Source organism: Salmo trutta, chromosome 27, assembly GCF_901001165.1.
Source record: "Salmo trutta chromosome 27, fSalTru1.1, whole genome shotgun sequence".
Lineage (NCBI taxonomy): Eukaryota > Metazoa > Chordata > Actinopteri > Salmoniformes > Salmonidae > Salmo > Salmo trutta.
The window spans coordinates 23653964-23673926 of NC_042983.1; the positions used below are offsets into that span (position 1 = coordinate 23653964).

General features: G+C 42.7%; 1 pseudogene; it reads right to left on the minus strand.

Annotated features, from left to right (window-relative positions):
* Positions 1-421: 421 nt before the first annotated feature.
* LOC115164070 (hepatocyte nuclear factor 1-alpha-like) lies at positions 422-16847 on the minus strand (annotated as a pseudogene).
* Between the last annotated feature and the right edge of the window lie 3116 nt (positions 16848-19963).

Consider the following 19963-nt stretch of genomic DNA (forward strand, 5'->3'; position numbering starts at 1 on the left):
TACAAGGTGTCAAGTGCTCAGAGACATGGCCAAGGTCGAGAAGGCTGAACCATGACCACCACTGAATAATATTCACAAGTTGAAGTGTCAAGATTGGGCAAAGAAATACCTGAAGACAGATTTGTCAAAGGTTTTATGGATAGATGAAATGAGAGTGACTCTTGATGGATGGGCCTGTGGCTGGATCAGTAACGGACACAGGGCACCACTTCGAGACAGGCGCCAGCAAGGTGGAGGAGGGTTACTGGTATAGGCTGCTCTCATTAAGGATGAGGTAGTTGGACCTTTTCGGGTTGAAGATGGAAACTGCATGTATCTGGCAGAGTGTGTCCACACTTTTGACTGGTACTGCATGTATCTGGCAGAATGGGAAATATGGCTTCTCTGGAAAATGTTACTGCAGAGGTAGTTTTTCAGCAAATTTCGTGAATTTGTGTTGCATCTTTATTACAGTTCTCTACCTACTGTAAAACATTTAGTTTCACCTCCTCTACCCCCACCCCTTCACATTACATAGTAGTTACATTCTGTTGCTACTGTGCAGTAGAGATCATATGTTCAGGAATGTAGGAGTTGATGTCTGCCGCCAGAGAGGAGGTGAGGTGGATGAGTTTCATGGAGGATACAACTCTAAGTTCCCAGAGGAAACTAGAAAAAAGCGATAGTAAGTTATTAGTTTCCAGTTTCTCTACTAACATTCCAATTACAAACCTGCATTTAAAATTCCCTATTTTCACTGCCACCTAGATAATATCATGGGCTATATTTACCCCTAAGTGATGTTAAACGACTTTGAAATATGTGTTACGCTAAGTTGTTTTTTTTATGTCTTGAATCTATGTCAAACTGCATCTTCACGGAAATGTGTGATATGTTTCTTACCTGGCACAGGTGAAGCGGATTGCAGGTGTAGGGAGTCATCCTGGATGGGTTGTTCTGTCTCCTCCTCGGGGTCTGTTGTCAGAATCTAACCAATGCAAAAGTCATTATCAGATTCAATCAACATTAATACTATTTCTGATCATTAGCTGGTGAGTCTAGACTTTTCTGTACCTTTATCCTATAACTTAGCCTATATGTAAGCGATTATTAATGGTATCACTTTTCATATTGGTAAATATTTGGCTTCACAGTACCTCTCCGACTGCGCTTAGACTGATCAGTGTTCCAAGGCTGCTGCTGTCAGTGACAACCATGGCTTGGGACAGTAGGCTGGACGGAGGGTAGGGAGACATATTGGACTTGCTGTACACTGCAATGGAGAAATTGAGAGCAGAGATACTTTATGAAACCCTTGTTAGTTCTAGCTGTTCTATTATGTCACTTATTCCTTGTTTAATACATGTATTTATGTCAACAGGGCAAATGAAGGAATAACATGCTGCCACTGTGGCCTTACTGTGACATGGAAGCCCTGTCATGGTTGCCATGAAAGGACTGTGGCCCATATGATTCTGAAACTGCTGTGTGAGTTGCTGCTGGAAAGAGATTGGTTGAAGGGTGGTGAACCCGCCTACCACGTTGTTGATGACAGGTTCTGTTTGACCTGTTGACCAACATAGGCCAGGAAAACATGGATTAGGCTACTTTGTAAATGTCAATTAAAGTTGATATCTGACAGCTTTCTGATCATCACTGAAAAAGTAAACGATACACTACAGTGGATATATTTTGAAATGATAATTTGATAATATGCACAGACTTTTAGCCATTTGAGAGGAGGGTACAATGTGTAGGATTTGTATTTACAGTTAAGTCGAAAGTTTACATACACCGTAGCCAAATACATTTAAACTCCGTTTTTCACAATTTCTGACATTTAATCCTAGTAAAAAATTTCAGTTAGGATCACCACTTCCTTTTAAGAATGTGAAATGTCAGAATAATAGAAGAGACAATGATTTATTTCAGCTTTTATTTCTTTCATCACATCCCCAGTGGGTCAGAAGTTTACATACACTCAATTAGTATTTGGTAGCATTGCCTTTAAATTGTTTAACATGGGTCAAACGTTTCAGGTAGCCTTCCACAAGCTTCCCACAATAAATTGGGTGAGTTTTGGCCCATTCCTCCTGACATAGCTGGTGTAACTGAGTCAGGTTTGTAGGCCTCCTTGCTCGCACACGCTTTTTCAGTTCTGCCCACAAATTTTCTACGGGACTGAGGTCAGGGCTTTGTGATGGCCACTCCAATACCTTGACTTTGTTGTCCTTAAGCCATTTTGCCAAAACTTTGGAAGTATGCTTGGGGTCATTGTCCATTTGGAAGACCCATTTGCGACCAAGCTTTAACTTCCTGACTGATGTCTTGACATGTTGCTTCAATATATCCACATCATTTTCTTTCCTCATGATGCCATCTATTTTGTGAAGTGCACCAGTCCCTCCTGCATCAAAGCACCCCCACAACATGATGCTGCAAGCCACCCCCCGTGCTTCACAGTTGGGATGGTGTTCTTCGGCTTGCAAGCATCCCCCTTTGTCCTCCAAATATAATGATGGTCATTATGGCCAAACAGTTCTATTTTTGTTTCATCAGACCAGAGGACATTTCTCCAAAAAGTATGATATTTTTCCCCATGTGCAGTTGCAAACCGTAGTCTGGCTTTTTTATGACGGTTTTGGAGCAGTGGCTTCTTCCTTGCTGAGAAGCCTTTCAGGTTATGTCGAAATAGGACTCGTTTTACTGTGGATAGAGATACTTTTGTACCGGTTTCCTCCAGCATCTTCACAAGGTCCTTTGCTGTTGTTCTAGGATTGATTTGCACTTCACACCAAAGTACGTTAATCTCTAGGAGACAGAACGCGCCTCCTTCCTGAGCGGTATGACGGCTGCGTGGTCCCATGGTGTTTATACTTGCATACTATTGTTTGTACAGATGAACGTGGTACCTTCATGCGTTTGGAAACTGCTCCCAAGGATGAACCAGACTTGTGGAGGTCTACCATTTTTTTCTGAGGTCTTGGCTGATTATTTTTGATTTTCCCATGATGTCAAGCAAAGAGGCACTGAGTTTGAAGGGAGGCCTTGAAATTCATCCACAGGTACACCTCCAATTGATTCAAATCATGTCAATTAGCCAATCAGAAGCTTCTAAAGCCATGACATAATTTTCTGGAATTTTCCAAGCTGTTTAAAGGCACAGTCAACTTAGTGTATGTAAACTTCTGACCCACTGGAATTGTGATGCAGTGAATTATAAGTGAAATAATCTGTCTGTAAACAATTGTTGGAAAAATTACTTGTGTCATGCACAAAGTAGATGTCCTAACCGACTTGCCAAAACTATAGTTTGTTAACAAGAAATGTGTGGAGTGGTTGAAAAATGAGTTTTAATGACTCCAACCTAAGTGTATGTAAACTACCGACTTCAACTGTATTAAGGATCCCCATTAGCTGCTACTAAGGCAGCAGCTACTCTTCCTGGGGTCCAGCAACATTAAGGCAGTAATGTTCTGAGCCAATTGTCATTTTCTGAGGTCCCTCTTTGTGGCATCTGACCACACGACTGAACAGTAGTCCATGTGTGACAAAACTAGGGCCTGTAGGACCTGCCTTGTTGATAGTGTTGTTAAAAAGGAAGAGCAGCGCTTTATTGACAGACTTCTCCCCATTTTAGCTACTGTTGTATCAACATGTTTTGACCATGACGGTTTACATTCCAGGGTTACTCCAAGCAGTTTAGTCACCTAAACTTGTTCAATTTCCACATTATTTAGTGCAAGATTAAGTTGAGGTTTAGTGAACGATTTGTCCCAAATACAATGCTTTTAGTTTTTGAAATATTTAGAACCAACTTATTTCTTGCCACCCATTCTGAAACTAACTGCAGGTCTTTGTTAAGTGTTGCAGTGATTTCACTCTCTGTAGTAGCTGATGTGTATAGTGTTGTGTCATCCGCATACATAGGGCACACTGGCTTTACTCAGAGCCAGTGGCATGTCAATAGTAAAGATTGAAAAAAGTAAAGGGCCTAGACAACTGCCCTGGGGAATTCCTGATTCTGGAGTGGCTTCCATTAAAGAACACCCTCTGTGTTCTGTTAGACAGGTAACTTTTTATCCACAATATAGCAGGGGGTGTAAAGCCATTGCACATATGTTTTTCCAGCAGCAGACTATGATCGATAATGTCATAAGTTACCTATGAGGAGAGAGAACTCTCCCAGACTCATGGCACTGGGCAAGGAGGCCATGTTAAGTCCCTGGGGGGGAGAAGGCGAGGCAGACAGACTGTGCAGTGAGGTCAGGGTGCTTACTGGGGGCAGTGAACCACCTCCTGATACCTGAGATGGGAAAGAGGGTGGTTGGCAGATAGTGACAGCCATAGATTATTGTGAGGATTGAGATGCTTTGTAAACTCAAAGGTTTATGATGGTGGGAAGTATTGTACAATCTTACTAGTTTGATGCGATATGGCTTTGTAATTTCACTGGCTTACATGATGATCTATCACTTGTGATGATATGGATTGCGATCTCATTGGCTTATATTATGATGTAATAAATATGGTTTGCGATCTCATTGGCTTATTATGATGTTATATGAGTTGTGATTGCATTTGCTTATTATGATATGTGGTTTGTGATATAATTGGCTTATTATGATATAATATTATTTGTGATCACACTGGTTTGCATGATGCAGTTAATAATCTCTGTATTGTGATTATGTGAACATATTTGCTGATCTCTGGTTTGTGAAAATGGGACGTTGTTTGTGATCTCACTGGTTGGTGACAATGTGTGTCGGTGTGAGATATGGTTAATGATTATACAGTGCATTCGGAAAGTATTCAGATCCCTTGATTTTTTTCCCCACATTTTATTACGTAACAGCCTTATTCTAAAATTGATTAAATCGTTTTTTTCCCTCATCAATTTACACACAATACCCCATATTGACAAAGCAAAAACATGTTTTTAGACATATTAGAAATGTAAATATCACATTTACGTAAGTATTCAGACCCTTTACTCAGTACTTTGTTGAAGCACCTTTGGCAGTGATTACAGCCTCGATTTTTCTTGGGTATGACACTTCAAGCTTGGCACACCTGTATTTGGGGAGTTTCTCCCATTTTTCTCTGCAGATCCTCTCAATCTCTGTCAGGTTGGATGGGGAGTATTGCTGCACAGCTATTTTTAGGTCTCACCAGAGATGTTTGATCGGGTTCAAGTCCGGGTTCTGGCTGGGCCACTCAAGGACATTCAGAGACTTTTCCCGAAGCCACTCCTGCGTTGGCTGTGTGCTTAGGGTCGATGTCCTGTTGGAAGGTCAACCTTCACCCCAGTCTGCGATCCTGAGTGCTCATTAGCAGGTTTTCATCAAGGATCTCTCTGTACATTGCTCCGTTCATCTTTCCCTCGATCCTGACTAGTCTCCCAGTCCCTACCAATGAAAAACATCCCCACAGCATGATGCTGCCACCACCATGCTTCACCGTAGGGATGGTGCCAGGTTTCCAGGTTTCCTCCAGACGTGACGCTTGGTTGAGTCTTGGTTTCATCAGACCAGAGAATCTTGTTTCTCATGGTCTGAGAGTTCTTTAGGTGCCTTTTGGCAAACTCCAAGCGGGCTGTCATGTGCCTTTTACTGAGGAGTGGCTTCCGTCTGGCCACTCTACCATAAAGGCCTGATTGGTGGAGTGCTGCAGAGATGGTTGTCCTTTTGGAAGGTTCTCCCATCTCCACAGAGGAACTCTAGAGCTCTGTCAGAGTGACCATCGGGTTCGTAACAAAATGTGGAAAAAGGGAAGGGGTCTGAATACTTTCCGAATGCACTGTATAATGGTAGGTGATCTCACTAGATAGTGTGTTTCCAGGAGTGTGTGGCTGGGCTCAAGTTGGATGGGGCTGGCCAGGCGGCCTCCCAAGCCTCGGTCTCCACTGTGCCCCTCTCGCTGATCCCAGACTGTCACATGGGATTTGCTGGCTGTACTTCATAACTGGAAGAGAGGAAGAGTGTTAGGATGAGTTAAGATCAGGTGTTTCCTGGTATAATGACATTTTGCACCCTGGCAGTCTTGGTTCTGTTGCTCTGTATCACGGTACTAATAATAGTACATAACAGAACATCTGAGGACAACATGAATGATTAATTATGCTGTTTGTGGATTCAATTCATTAATATTTTTATTCACTTTGGTCTTAGTGACTGATACCTTGCACAGGGCTGTGTGCGAGAGTGCGGTTGGTGGTGCTTGCTGATTGGCTGGTGTAAGGCGTATCGAGAGCCAGTTTATGGCGGAATGCCTCCTCCTTTCGGCGGTTAGCAAACCAGTTGTACACTCGTACATCTGTCACCAGGTTAGAGCCCAGTCCAGCCAGCTGGGACGAAGACACACCCCTCTGGAGACACTCAGCCCTGAGGGAGAGACAGAAAGGCCCCAGAGCAAGAAAAACGTGTTTAAAAGGGACACGCTAAAATGACAATGACAGCTCCTATAAGCCACAGTGTGTTATATGTGCAAAAGTACTATCTCACAACACAATGAAACCTTCACTCTTGCGCAGACATTTAGAAACAAAACAGGCCAATTTGGAAAATAAGCCACGGGAGTTTTTTGAGCGAGAATTAAGACTTTCAAGTTGTAAGACGTGTATAAAAGCAACAGATACCATTAATAAGAAGGGGCTAGAAGCGTCTTATATGGTGAACTACCGAGTGGCTAGGACAGGCAAGCCCCATACTATTGTGGAGGACCTAATTCTTCCTGCTGCCGCGGATATGGCAGGGACAATGCTGGGGGAAAAGGCCCAAAAAACTATACAGACAATGACTTCATCAAACAATACTGTTTCAGGACGCATCAGTGACATGGCAGGAGATGTTTTGAAACAATTACTCCTTTGCATACAAGCCAGTGAATTTTGTGCGTTACAGCTGGATGAGTCAACAGACGTGGCGGGCCTGGCACAGCTCCTGGTATATGTCCGTTACATTTATGGGAGGTTAATTAAGGAAGACGTCTTCTGCAAACCACTGGAAACCAGGACAACAGGAGAGGATATTTTTAAAGTACATAAACAGCTTTGTGACATCAAATGGACTTTGGTGGTCAAGATGTGTTGGTGTCTGTACTGATGGCGCAAAAGCCATTACAGGGAGACATAGTGGAGTGGTAACGCGCATGCAAGCAGTTGCTCCAGACGCCACTTTGGTACACTGCAGCATCCACTGAGAGGCTCTCACTGCCAAGGGAATGCCTGACAGCTTGAAAGACGTTTTGGACACTACAGTGAAAATGGTTTACTTTGTTAAAGCAAAGCCCCTGAACTCTCGTGTATTTTCTGCACTATGCAATGATATGGGCAGTAACCATTTAACACTTTTACAACATACAGTGCTGGTTATCAAGGGGCAAAGTATTAACACGTTTTTTTTAATTGAGAGACGAGCTTAAAGTTTTCTTTACTGACCATGATTTTCACTTGTCTGACCGCTTGCATGATGACGAGTTTCTCACACGACTGGCCTATCTGGGTGATGCTTTTTCTCACCTGAATGATCTGAATCTAGGATTACAGGGACTTTCCGCAACTATATTCAATGTGCGGGACAAAATTGAGGCTATGATTAAGAAGTTGGAGCTCTTCTCTGTCTGCATTAACAAGGACAACACACAGGTCTTTCCATCATTGTATGATTTTTTTGTGTGCAAATGAACTCAAGTTTACGGACAATGTCAAATGTGAGTGAGTTGGGTGCGCAATTACGCAGGTACTTTCCCAAAACGGATGACACAAACAACTGGATTCGTTATCCCTTTCATGCCCTGCCTCCAGTCCACTTATATCTGAACAAGATAGCCTCATCGAAATTGCAACAAGCGGTTCTGTGAAAATTGAATTTAATCAGAAGCCACTGACTGGTTTCTGGATTGGGCTGCGCTCAGAGTATCCTGCCTTGGCAAATCGCGCTGTTAAGACACTTATGCCCTTTGCAACCATGTACCTTTGTGAGAGTGTGTTCTCGGCCCTCACTAGCATGAAAACAAAATACAGGCACAGACTGTGTGTGGAAAATTATTTAAGACTGAGACTCTCTCCAATACAACACAACATTGCAGAGTTATGTGCATCCTTTCAAGCACACCCTTCTCATTAACCTGTGGTGAGTTATTCACAATTTCCGATGTACAAATAAGGTTTTATATGTAAGATGGTTAAATAAAGAGCCAAATTATTCATTATTATTATATTATTATTTGTGCCCTGGTGATATAAGAGCTCTTTATCACTTCCCACGAGCCGGGTCGTGACATAAACTCACACTCATTCTTATGTTTAATAAAGGTATCATATAGTGTGTGTTGTGGCAGGCTTACAATGGTGGCAAAAAACAACATTTGAGAGTGCGCTGACCCTGGTGCTAGAGGGGGTACGCAGCTGGAGGTTGAATGTTTGAAGGGGTACGGGACTATAAGAGTTTGGGAACCACTGAACTAGATTCATCTGCGGGCCGATTTTTATCTTGAGCGGCTAGTCGGGGTCCGGAACATAATTACAAATAATTTGTAGACTGCAAATTGACCACAAGAAGCCCACACAGATATAATCTTTGACTAAAACATTTTCATTTCAAACCTTGCTTACATTTGTATACTGTCACATGTCTCTATTATGCATGGAAATACTTGGAAACAAATTCCTTAAATGAAAATCACTTCATTTCCTGGTGTTTTTACAGTCTTTTAAGTCCAACAATGGAAGAAATAAATTGGGTCAGAAGACTTGCAGGGCCAAATAAAACCATTTGTCCCACGGGTCGCTAGTTTGGGAACCCTACTTTATAGCCTATATGGTTAATTGTGGCTGGCATTGGTTACAATCTGCCACAATGTTGCCAGTTAAGGTATAAGAGGGGATAGTAGGCCTAGTTGGACAAGGCTATCTGAATGTGCACATGATGGAAGTTAGAGGTAGCCTAAATATTCATAATTTGATCTAAAACAAATGCGTTGACTATTATGTGACAAAAACTAGACTAAAATTGTCCAGAGTTTTAGTCGACTAGTAATAACTAAAACTAAGGACGGATAAAATGACCCAAATATGATTGACTAAAAGGTATTTTTAGACTAAAACTAAGACTAAAACAAAATCTAAAATAGCTGCCAAAATGAACACTGTGACATGGGCTAATTGAGAGACTGTCAGTGACTGACATAAGAAGAGAAAAACTGCTGATGCACAACCAAATTTCGAAATTGCACCTTGTGTATTCTGCTATTCTAACACTATTCTAACCCGACTGAGTTCCTATTTTTTTTTATAAGAATCATTTGGGTCGGGGGGCCCCTAATGAGTGGCGCAGCAGTCTAAGGCACTGCATCTCAGTACAAGAGGCGTCACTACAGTCCCTGGTTCGAATCCAGGCTGAATCACATCCGGACGGGATTGGGAGTCCCATAGGGCGATGCACAATTGGCCCAGCGTCATCCGGGATTGGCCGGGGTAGGCCGTCATTGTAAATAAGAATTTGTTCTTAACTGACTTGCCTAGTTAAATAAAGGTTAAAAAAATAAAAAATTGTGGCCACGGGGCCCTAAGTGATCGCTTATGTAGCTTATACCTGGAACCAGCCCTGACATCATGGGTCTCGGATCTGTAAGCTACTATACAGAAATGCATAATTATGGATATGAATATCATTCTCTTCATGTTGATGTATCCTGAATAGGTACACATGTGGGTATTATTCTACACAATGGCAATTATTGTAATGAGCTCCGGCCCCAAACAAGACCACATTTGGTTGGTCCGGACCAGACTAAATCTTAAACAATCATAGACGTCTATGTTTCACAAGTTTGGACATCATAGTACAGCACAGTAGAGTACAGTAGAGTACAGTACAATACAGTACAACACAGTAGAGTACAAAAAAGTAGATATGTTCAGTACAGTATACTGTACCCTACTCTAGTGTGCTCTACTGTACTGTGCTCTCCAAACTTGAGAAACATCGTCTATGATTGGTTCAGATTTGGTCAGGCAAGGGCGGGCTGACCAAATTTCAACTGCTTTTCAACGCCCATGGACGTGCTTATTACAGTAAATGGAAAGAGGGTAGGTGGTAGGTGCCAGTATGAGCCGGGAGAGGTGGCATTAACTGGAGAGAGTAGAGCGAGAGAGTGGCAGAGTGAGAGGAAGGGGTTGTCCAGACTTCTTTCACAGTCTTGTTTTGACCACAAAATGACAGAAAGAGAGAAAAAGCTATGAGCTGAACATAACAGTATGCCAGTGGAAGGGAGGACAGTGGCAGCTGAGATCCAACTGTGGTTTGTGACTACTATGATTTCCCATTGTAGCCTATTCAATTTGCAACGAGGGAAGCAAGTTCAGGGAGTGCATCATTTAATAAACAAAACAAGAAACATGAACAACGCACAGACAGGAAACTGAAACAAACAATAACGCCTGGGGAAGGAACCAAAGGGAGTGACATATATAGGGCAGGTAATCAAGGAGGTGATGGAGTCCAGGTGAGTCTGATGGCGCGCAGGTGCACATAACGATGGTGACAGATGTGCGCCATAACGAGCAGCCTGGTGACCTAGAGCCCGGGGAATCGGAGCGGACCGGTCGAAACCTGACAAACCGGCTGAGGCTTGAGAGCCTGATGAGCTGGTTGAGATCTCCCCGGTTACCTCGGCTGAGGCACGGGAGCCTATCGAGCCCGCTGAGGCACGGGAGCCTATCGAGCCCCGCTGAGGCACGGGAGCCTATCGAGGCACGGGAGCCTATCGAGCCCCGCTGAGGCACGGGAGCCTATCGATCCCGCTGAGGCACGGGAGCCTATCGAGCCCGCTGAGGCACGGGAGCCTATCGAGCCCGCTGAGGCACGGGTGCCTATCGAGCCCGCTGAGGCACGGGAGCCTATGGAGCCCGCTGAGGTACGGGAGCCTATGGAGCCCGCTGAGGCACGGGAGCCTATCGAGCCCGCTGAGGCAGGGGAACCCGATAAACCGGCTGAGGCCTCCCAGGTAGCTCCGGTTCGGACCTGACATCACCTCCCACACAAAAAAAGAAAAAACACCCCATGAGGCTTCCCTTTGGTAAGGCATTATTCTGTAACGAGTGCACTGGGAGTCGGGAAGCAAGTTCAGGGAGTGCATAATTTAATGAAAGAAACATGAACAACGCACAGACAGAAAACTCAAACAATAATGCCTGGGGAAGGAGCCAAAGGGAGTGACATATATAGGGAAGGTAATCAGGGAAGTGATGGAGTCCAGGTGAGTCTGATGACGTGCATGTGCGCGTAACAGGTGTGCGCCATAACGAGCAGCCTGGTGACCTAGAGGCCGGAGAGGGAGGACACGTGACACAATTGCAGTAATTCCGTTAAAGATTTGGTAACAGAATTGAGTTTTAATGACTTAATAATTCATAAACAAACTTGATATCAGCAAAAATACCAACTAATTGGTACCTTTACTTTACCTACCTTTACTTGCTACTTCTGTGAACTTTCATCATCTAGAAAATATCTTAGAGATATATAGGTTTTTGGTAATGGAATCACAAGTAAATGTTTCTTAAACTTACAGAAGGCATGTCATTTCGCAAAACAAAATATAAGTCTTGATATTAGTTGGCAAGGGGTTTTACTTCAACATTATGTTTTGATTTACTCATTTGTAATACTTTTAAATACTTTTTCTGGTAGATGTTGTCTAAGATCCCTTTTACATCTGTTTGACCAGAAATCAAAGCCTTTGATTATTCCTACATTTTAGGATTGGAAATTGTTGAAAATGTATATATAAAATGTATATAGGTTTCATGTGACACCCAATTTGACATGCTCCAATGAACTTCAAGTTGGTGATCATGGCAGTGGTCCATTGGTCAGCTGTTTGTTCACCCCCACACCTGCCTGCAATTGTTAATAACCCAAATGCAACTGCCAGACTATTTGTGATAAAGTGAAAATCTGAGGCCCACACCTGTCCCAAACCCGCTAGTATAGAAAATGCTCTGTAGGCAGTCAGAGACAGCAGATACGTTTTTTGACAGGGGGTGCCTGATTTAGATATGTTTCTGCTTATAATTTCCTTCATTTTGGTAGGCTGTTTGTTAGTCAACTTGTATATTATTAGATACATGCAGTTTCTCTTCTGTCATTAGGCTATATGTTGCCCTAGAAGACTAAATAAAACCTTGCTCTCCAGAATAATGTCATTGATCGATAGAATGAATGCTTCAATCTAGTTGACATCGGTGAAGTTCTAAGTCATCTCTGCTTCTTTTGCTGAGCAAAGACGTTTAGGGACCAGGAAGAAAATGCAATAAATAACAACAAAAAAGCTTTTCTATGCAAAGTTTCCAAATGACATCAGTTTGACCGGTTGTAAGGAAATAGAGAGCTGTGAAAACGAACCAACATGTTTCTGATAAGATTTCAGTTTGGCTTGAATGCATATTTTATGTGGTTGAGTTGTCAGCGTTTATGATGCTGATAAAGATGTCACATCCAACAGACGGTAACTAACTGCACATTCGAATTCTCTCAAGATGCTGAAAGAAAGAAATCATATTTCTCCATTCCTTTTCCTGAGTCAAAATTTAGCCTACATTTGGTGTCATTTTACTGCAAGAAATAATTTATTCTGCAGGAGTTTATATTAAGGCTATATTAGAGGTTATAGACCTATAGTCAGTGTCCAGATTTCAGTTTCCATTTAACCCATCTGAACAGTATAGGCTACAGTTCCCTTGACGTGCCATAGGCCTATTTGAAGTCCCTATCTTGTGACTTTAGAATGCCTCACATAACATAGCCAGCACTGCTATCATCCTCTTTTACCACTTCACCAAATCTTTCCCAAACAGTCTATTTTTTCTGGCCCTCCCTTCTCTTTATTTTAAACTCTCAACTTCACAGCTTTTATCTTATTGAGTTAAACTCAGATTGTTATTTTTGCCTCAGTGGATGAACATTAACTTTTTCTACCTGTAGCTTAATTAGGCTTATAGGCTTCACACTAACGCCATATAGCCTCAATATAGCCTATAAATTGCACAACAATTATACATTTATGTTCTGAGGGCAAAAAGGGGGGGGGGTATTCAATGTTTTGTATACTCAATGTAGATTTATGGTAATTATTGTGAATATTAATGAATGAGGTAGTCATAATTTGACATACACTACCGTTCAAAAGTTTGGGCTCAGTTAGAAATGTCCTTGTTTTCCATGAAAACATACATGAAATTAGTTGCAAAATGAATAGGGAATATATTCAAGATGTTGACAAGGTTGTAAATTATTATTTTTAATTGAAATAATAATTGTGTCCTTGAAACTTTGCTTTCGTCAAAGATTCCTCCATTTGCAGCAATTACAGCCTTGCAGACCTTTGGCATTCTAGTTGTCAATTTGTTGAGGTAATCTTAAGAGATTTCACCCCATGCTTCCTGAAGCACCTCCCACAAGTTGGATTGGCTTGATGGGCACTTTTTACGTACCATACAGTCAAGCTGCTCCCACAACAGCTCAATAGGGTTGAGATCCGGTAACTGTGCTGGCCACTCCATTATAGACAGAATACCAGCTGACTGCTTCTTCCCTAAATAGTTCTTGCATAGTTTGGAGCTGTGCTTTGGGTCATTGTCCTCTTGTAGGAGGAAATTTGCTCCAATTAAGTGCCGTCCACATAGTATGGCATGGCATTGCAAAATGGAATGATAGCCTTCCTTCTTCAAGATCCCTTTTACCCTGTACAAATCTCCCACTTTACCACCCCCAACCATCACATTGCCTCCACCATGCTTGACAGATGGCGTCAAGCACTTCTCCTGCATCTTTTCCTTTTTTCTGTGTCTCACGAATGTTCTTCTTTTGATCCGAACACCTCAAACTTAGATTCGTCTGTCCTTAACACTTTTTTCCAATCTTCCTCTGTCCAGTGTCTGTGTTCTTTTGCCCATCTTAATCTTTTATTTTTATTGGCCAATCTGAGATATGGCTTATTCTTTGCAACTCTGCCTAGAAGGCCAGCATCCCGGAGTCGCCTCTTCACTGTTGACATTGAGACTGGTGTTTTGCGGGTACTATTTAATGAAGCTGCCAGTTGAGGACTTTCTCATACTAGACAATCTAATGTACTTGTCCCGGTGCACAGCTGAGCAAGAGGGCCTCCCACTACTCTTTCTATTCTGGTTAGAGCCAGTTTGCTCTGTTCTGTGAAGGGAGTAGTACACAGCGTCGTACGAGATCTACAGTTTCTTGGCAATTTATTGCATGGAACAGCCTTCATTTCTCAGAACAAGAATAGACTGACGAGTTTCAGAAGAACGTTCTTTGTTTCTGGCCATTTTGAGCCTGTAATCGAACCCACAAATGCTGATGTTCCAGATACTCAACTAGTCTAAAGAAGGACAGTTTTATTGCTACTTTAATCAGAACAACAGTTTTCAGCTGTGCTAACATAATTGCAAAAGGGTTTTCTAATGATCAATTAGCCTTTTAAAATGATAAACTTGGATTAGCTGACACAACTTGCCATTGGAACACAGGAGTGATGGTTGGTGATAATGGGACTCTGTACGCCTATGTAGATATTCCATCAAAACGAATCAGCCATTTCCAGCTACAAGAGTAATTTACAACATTAACAATGTCTACACTGTATTTCTGACATTTTTTTATGTTATTTTAATGGACAAAAAAATGGCTTTTCTTTCAAAAACAAGGACATTTCTAAGTGACCCCAAACTTTTGAACGGTAGTGTAAATGTCCATATTGTAATGTCATATTGCAGTACAGGCAGGGTCAGCTTATCAGCTGGCCAAATACTCACGCTGGCTAATCTTGCCCTGCTTCCTGACATACCAGCTGTATAGAGCAGCCCGTTTCTGGTTCTTCATGGGCGTGCCTTTGTTGAGGTGCTGGGAGAGATGGGACTGGTTGAGGCCTGTGGACTCTACCAGCTCTCTCTGGGGGAGGTTATGCTGCTGCATGTAGCTCTTCACCAGTTTTGCCACATGCCATGGATCCTCCCTATCACAGACAGACACATACACATGCGCATAAAGGGAGGGAGGGAAAGAGAGGGATGTTGGCAAGAGATAATGGGACGCACAGTAGGGCAAAGTCCAGCTCTCTCCGGTCACTTGAAATAATACCCAGAAACATACCCTACTTGCTGTGACACAAACCTTAACGGCTAGTAATAGTACATAACATAGCTATTATGTATTTTAAAATATACAAAAGCATTATCTATGTTTGATACATTTTGATACTAAGGCATGATTGGTCAAGTTCTGTGTTTTCATGCTAATTGTTGTACAATTGCCAACTTTAAGCTATATACAATGAGCAGTTATACCATAATCTGAGGTATTTGTTGTAGTTTGAATGTGGTGAAAATTAAATGGCCTTCCAAGTTGTAGTAAATATTGACTAACATCTGTTCTCACACACTCACACGCGCGCCCACACACACACAGTAAGTACACACACACAGCACATTTCTGTTCATCTTAACCCATGCATGTAGTTCATTCAGCGATGGAAATGGCCAGAGAATAATGCTGGGTAATTAGTAATCAGGAAAGGAGGAACCCTCCTTTAAATCCACCTCAGAAGCCGAGAGAGATCTCACAAAGAGGAAGAGGGGGCAGGAGAATGAGGGAGGACGGGGGGAGTGGGGGCAGGAAAATGAAGGAGGAAGTGAGGAGTGGGGGCAGGAGAATGAGGGAGGAAGGGGGGAGTGGAGCAGGAAAATGAGGTGGGGAGTGGGGGCAGGAGAATGAGGGTGGAAGGGGGGAGTGGAGCAGGAAAATGAGGGAGGAAATGGGGAGTGGGGGCAGGAGAATGAGGGAGGAAATAGGGAGTGGAGTAGGCAAATGAGGCAGGAAGGGGGAGTGAAGCAGGAGAGTGAAGGAGGAAGGGGGTAGTGGAGCAGGAGAATGAGGGAGGAAGGGGGGAGTGGGGGCAGGAGAATGAGGGAGGGGGTGGAGCAGGAAAATGAGGGAGGAAGTGGGGATTGGGGGCAGGAGAATGAGGGAGGAAGTGGGGAGTGGAGCAGGAGAATGAGGGAGGAAGGGGGAGTGGGGGCAGGAGAATGAGGGAGGGAGTAGAGCAGGAAAATGAGGGAGGAAGTGGGAAGTGGGGAGTGGGGGCAGGAGAATGAGGGAGGAAGTGGGGAGTGGAGTTGGCAAATGAGGCAGGAAGGGGGAGTGAAGCAGAAGCATGAGGGTGGAAGGGGGGAGTGGGGGACTAAATTTGATAAAGACCAAGAACAACTGACTTATTTGTACTCTTTTCTTGGTGAGAAAACATCAGGAAAAGATGGCAGAAAAGAAAGAGAATGGGAAACGGAATCAAGTAACCACCCTAAAATGTATTTGTTTTTTAAATAATTTTTACCAAATGAGTTGGACATTGTTTTGAGAAATTAAAGCTTGTATGAGAGAATAAAACCACAGCAAAGGGATGTGGCAATTTTTTGTTGTATTAATAGTTGAGGTTTGATTAAATGAAGAGATTGATGTGTATGTTGTTCAGGAGAGGATAGGTGCGGAGGGCAGAGATTTGGGAGCTACTTACTGCAGCAGTTGGTCGACCAGAGCCCTCTCTCTGGCTGCCTCCTCTGGGGGTAGTGCCTCCAGCTCCTGGAATATTGGGGGTGGAAAATCCATTTCTCCCTCCTCCGAACTCTCTCCATCTCCCCTGTCCCCCTTCTCTGCTCCAGGGGTGACCCTCTCTTGCTCCAGTTCTTCCAGTGCTTGGACCAGGACCTCCCGGGACAGTCCAGAGCCCAGCAGTGCCCAGATAAGCTCATTCTGGAGATTAGTCAGACGCCCAGAGCCCCATTTCCTCTCCCTCCATTACACTGTTGCCTAAACCTTACCCCACTAACACAACACACAGACTACGCAGAACACAGGTCACAAACATACACATATTCACACACTAAGACAGACACACTGCAGTCATGCGCTTACAGAAAATACAAATAATTGTGGCTTCTGGAGTCATTACCTTTCTGTCTTTCTTCAGTTCAGGAAAAAACAAAGTTTGCTTTCATTTTCCCCCGTTCGATTCTCTTCTCGTCTCGTTCTGAGCTGTCTGGTTTAAGCCCTCCACCTGCTGTTAAGCTTTCAATTATTTTTTTAAACATTTTTTACCTTCCTCCCCCTTACTCTCCATGTGCTCTCTTTGAACTTTGTCCATCCCTAAAAGTGAGCAATGTGCAATCAAAAACTCTAAATGAAAATAAACTTTCTGTCACATGCACATTCATACAGGTTCCTTCCTGTATAACACACATACGTGAAAGGTTACAAAAATAATACAACCATTACAAATTATAATGTTAATTTTGTCAATATATTCAAAACTGACACAATTCTTTATGACACTTACAGATATTCATTTTAGGATCCAAAAAGGATGACAGCAAAATTGATATTTGGCCTGCCTTAATGTAATTTACGGCTGGTTACACTATACTATACTATTTCAAATAAATTGTAATGTATAGGCCCAATGGAATGGATGTTGTAGCTTAACGTTTATCATGAACACCTGATAGGTGTCTTTTGAGACATGTTTGGAATGAATTGGACAGAGGAAATGAAAGTAGGTATTGTCCTGCACAGCACAAGAGAGCACTATTGTGTAATCTTAGACAGATGAGGTCGGATTGAGGTAGCTTTTAGATGCCATACATGTGCTGTATTATTGTCATGATTTTGTCTAACTTTATGCTTACTTCTGAATCAGTAATACTTAAGAACCCCTGCAGGTGGCATTGTAGCTATGCTGTATTGGTAGTGTTGCTTTCAGTGTGGCTTCAACTCCAATAACCCTCTCCTCTCCCCTTCTCTCTCCCTCCCCCTCTCTTACCTTATGCCTTCCCCCAGTTCAGCCTATCACCGGCCTTTTTGTGTTGAGCTCTCTCTCCTCTCACCCCGCCCTACCCTAGGGAAGATGGCATTATACAGTATTTGAAAGGGGGGAAACTCTGAGAAACAGGGCTCCCTCTATCTTTCTGACCAGTAATTAAGTCCCATTGTGCCTTAGTTTGCACTGTTCAGAGGACAGCCTAGCGAGGGAAACGGGGCAGGGTAGTGTGTCTTGTACTGCATTTAAATTCCATACAGTGCGTTATATCACACATTCTAGCATGCATTTGGCGTGAGAAAGTAAATATGCAGTTATGTCATTTTATTATTATATAAAAAAAGTGTGCTGTGTTAATATGTAACCTACTGTATTTTCTGTTTCTAGAAATAACGAACCACAGAACCAGTTTACACGTTCTTTACTTGAAAAGGGAACAGAGCTACTGTTTTCCTGTTGTCCTCCTCATAGTCTCATTAATCAACCTCTCTCCCTATTTCTGCCCCCTCCTCTCTCAGCATTGTGTCCATACCGCCCCAGCACCCCCCTCTACCCCACACGCTATTCAACCCCATTGATCATGCATGCAGAAATTTAACACACCCCTTAGTTCCTGCCCGAATAGGCCCTGTCCCACTTTTGGAGATTCCTCTGCTGAGGACAGAGGCTGTGTAGTCTACACTGGGTGTCTTCAACAACATCCAACAACTCACCCAGTATAAACCTCATGGACACTTCACACACAGGGTTTATCATCCAGATCACAAACAAATAAACCGTTTCAAAACCAGTCAACAGACATGGCAATAGGAATGTAAGAAAGTTTGCCGTTTCACATGTTGAGCGATATTCTCGTTCTTAATGTCATGAGTGCACCCCCTAATGGAACAAGCTGCATGTGTAAAGGGGAGTTGAAGAACCAGAGGCTTGTTTGATAATACAGTAGTTATGGTTAGTCAATTTGAAGTTTTAATGCAGATTATACTTCCCAGAGTTCCAACAGTCTTTCAGAGGCATGTGAATCAACAGCATTGTTTACCTTTATCACTCTAGGCATTGGTGCTAATGTTCTGAGAAGCGACATTGTGATCGGCCTCCAAACGGTTAACGAGTCACATGTTGAGTCGGTGTTGGAGAGGAGATTAGGTGGAGCTGGCTTTGGGACTAATTAAATACTTAAGACCCAGCAGTGAATGAGCAAGCACACTGCCCAAAATCACTTCCTATATGAAACACAACCCTCATCAGGGGGTTATGGGGGGGGGGTCCTGCCAAAGTGAGGGACTGTCTTACTGATGCTAGTGTTAGGAGTAGGCGAACCAAGGCCTGGAGACACTGACACAGAATTTAAAACTATGTGGACACTGATATGATGGTCTGTCTTTCAAAGAACATCAATTAGGCCTAAAAGTTTCATTTTCTCAATCCATTATGTATTTATTTTGACAAAAAAGGGCACATTTTCATGATAGGCTATACTGTAGTTGTACAATGGTATGTTTTGTGAGATTGATTAAAAGTGGAGAGCAGATTTATAAAGGCAAGCTACTGTACATAGTTCTATATTTAGTAATGCAGTGGTCAGAAAGCTAACAAACAACTACTATACATGACCATATACATGACCTACTGTGAAACAAAATATAATTCTAAGCTTGTAGGCTGTAGAGGGTTGGAAACAATATGGATTAGTTTGAGCGCCATTTGGTGTTAATGTTCATCAAACCTAGTAATTTGTTTTGTTGACTATGTCTTGTAAAGTTTTGCAGCAACTTATGTCACCTTAGTGAGTTGGGTGAACTCAAGCACATGTATTAGGCCTGTGGGCCAGTTCATTCAATCCTGTTATCCAACTGAATGAAGCGATGCTAGCACATTCAATTTAGGATTGTTTCATTGCAAACCATTTGTCAAACTAATAAAAAAGGACTCTCTTTTCAAGACACGTGTTGAAAGAGAATCCCAGTTAAAGCTAGTGGGGGGGAGCACCCACAGTGGGGTTTGAACCAGAAACCCTGAGGTTATAGGGAGAGTGCACTACCTCCTGCGCGTTAGAGACAAATCTCTTGGAAGAGGCCAGTACATTTTCATCTATCAA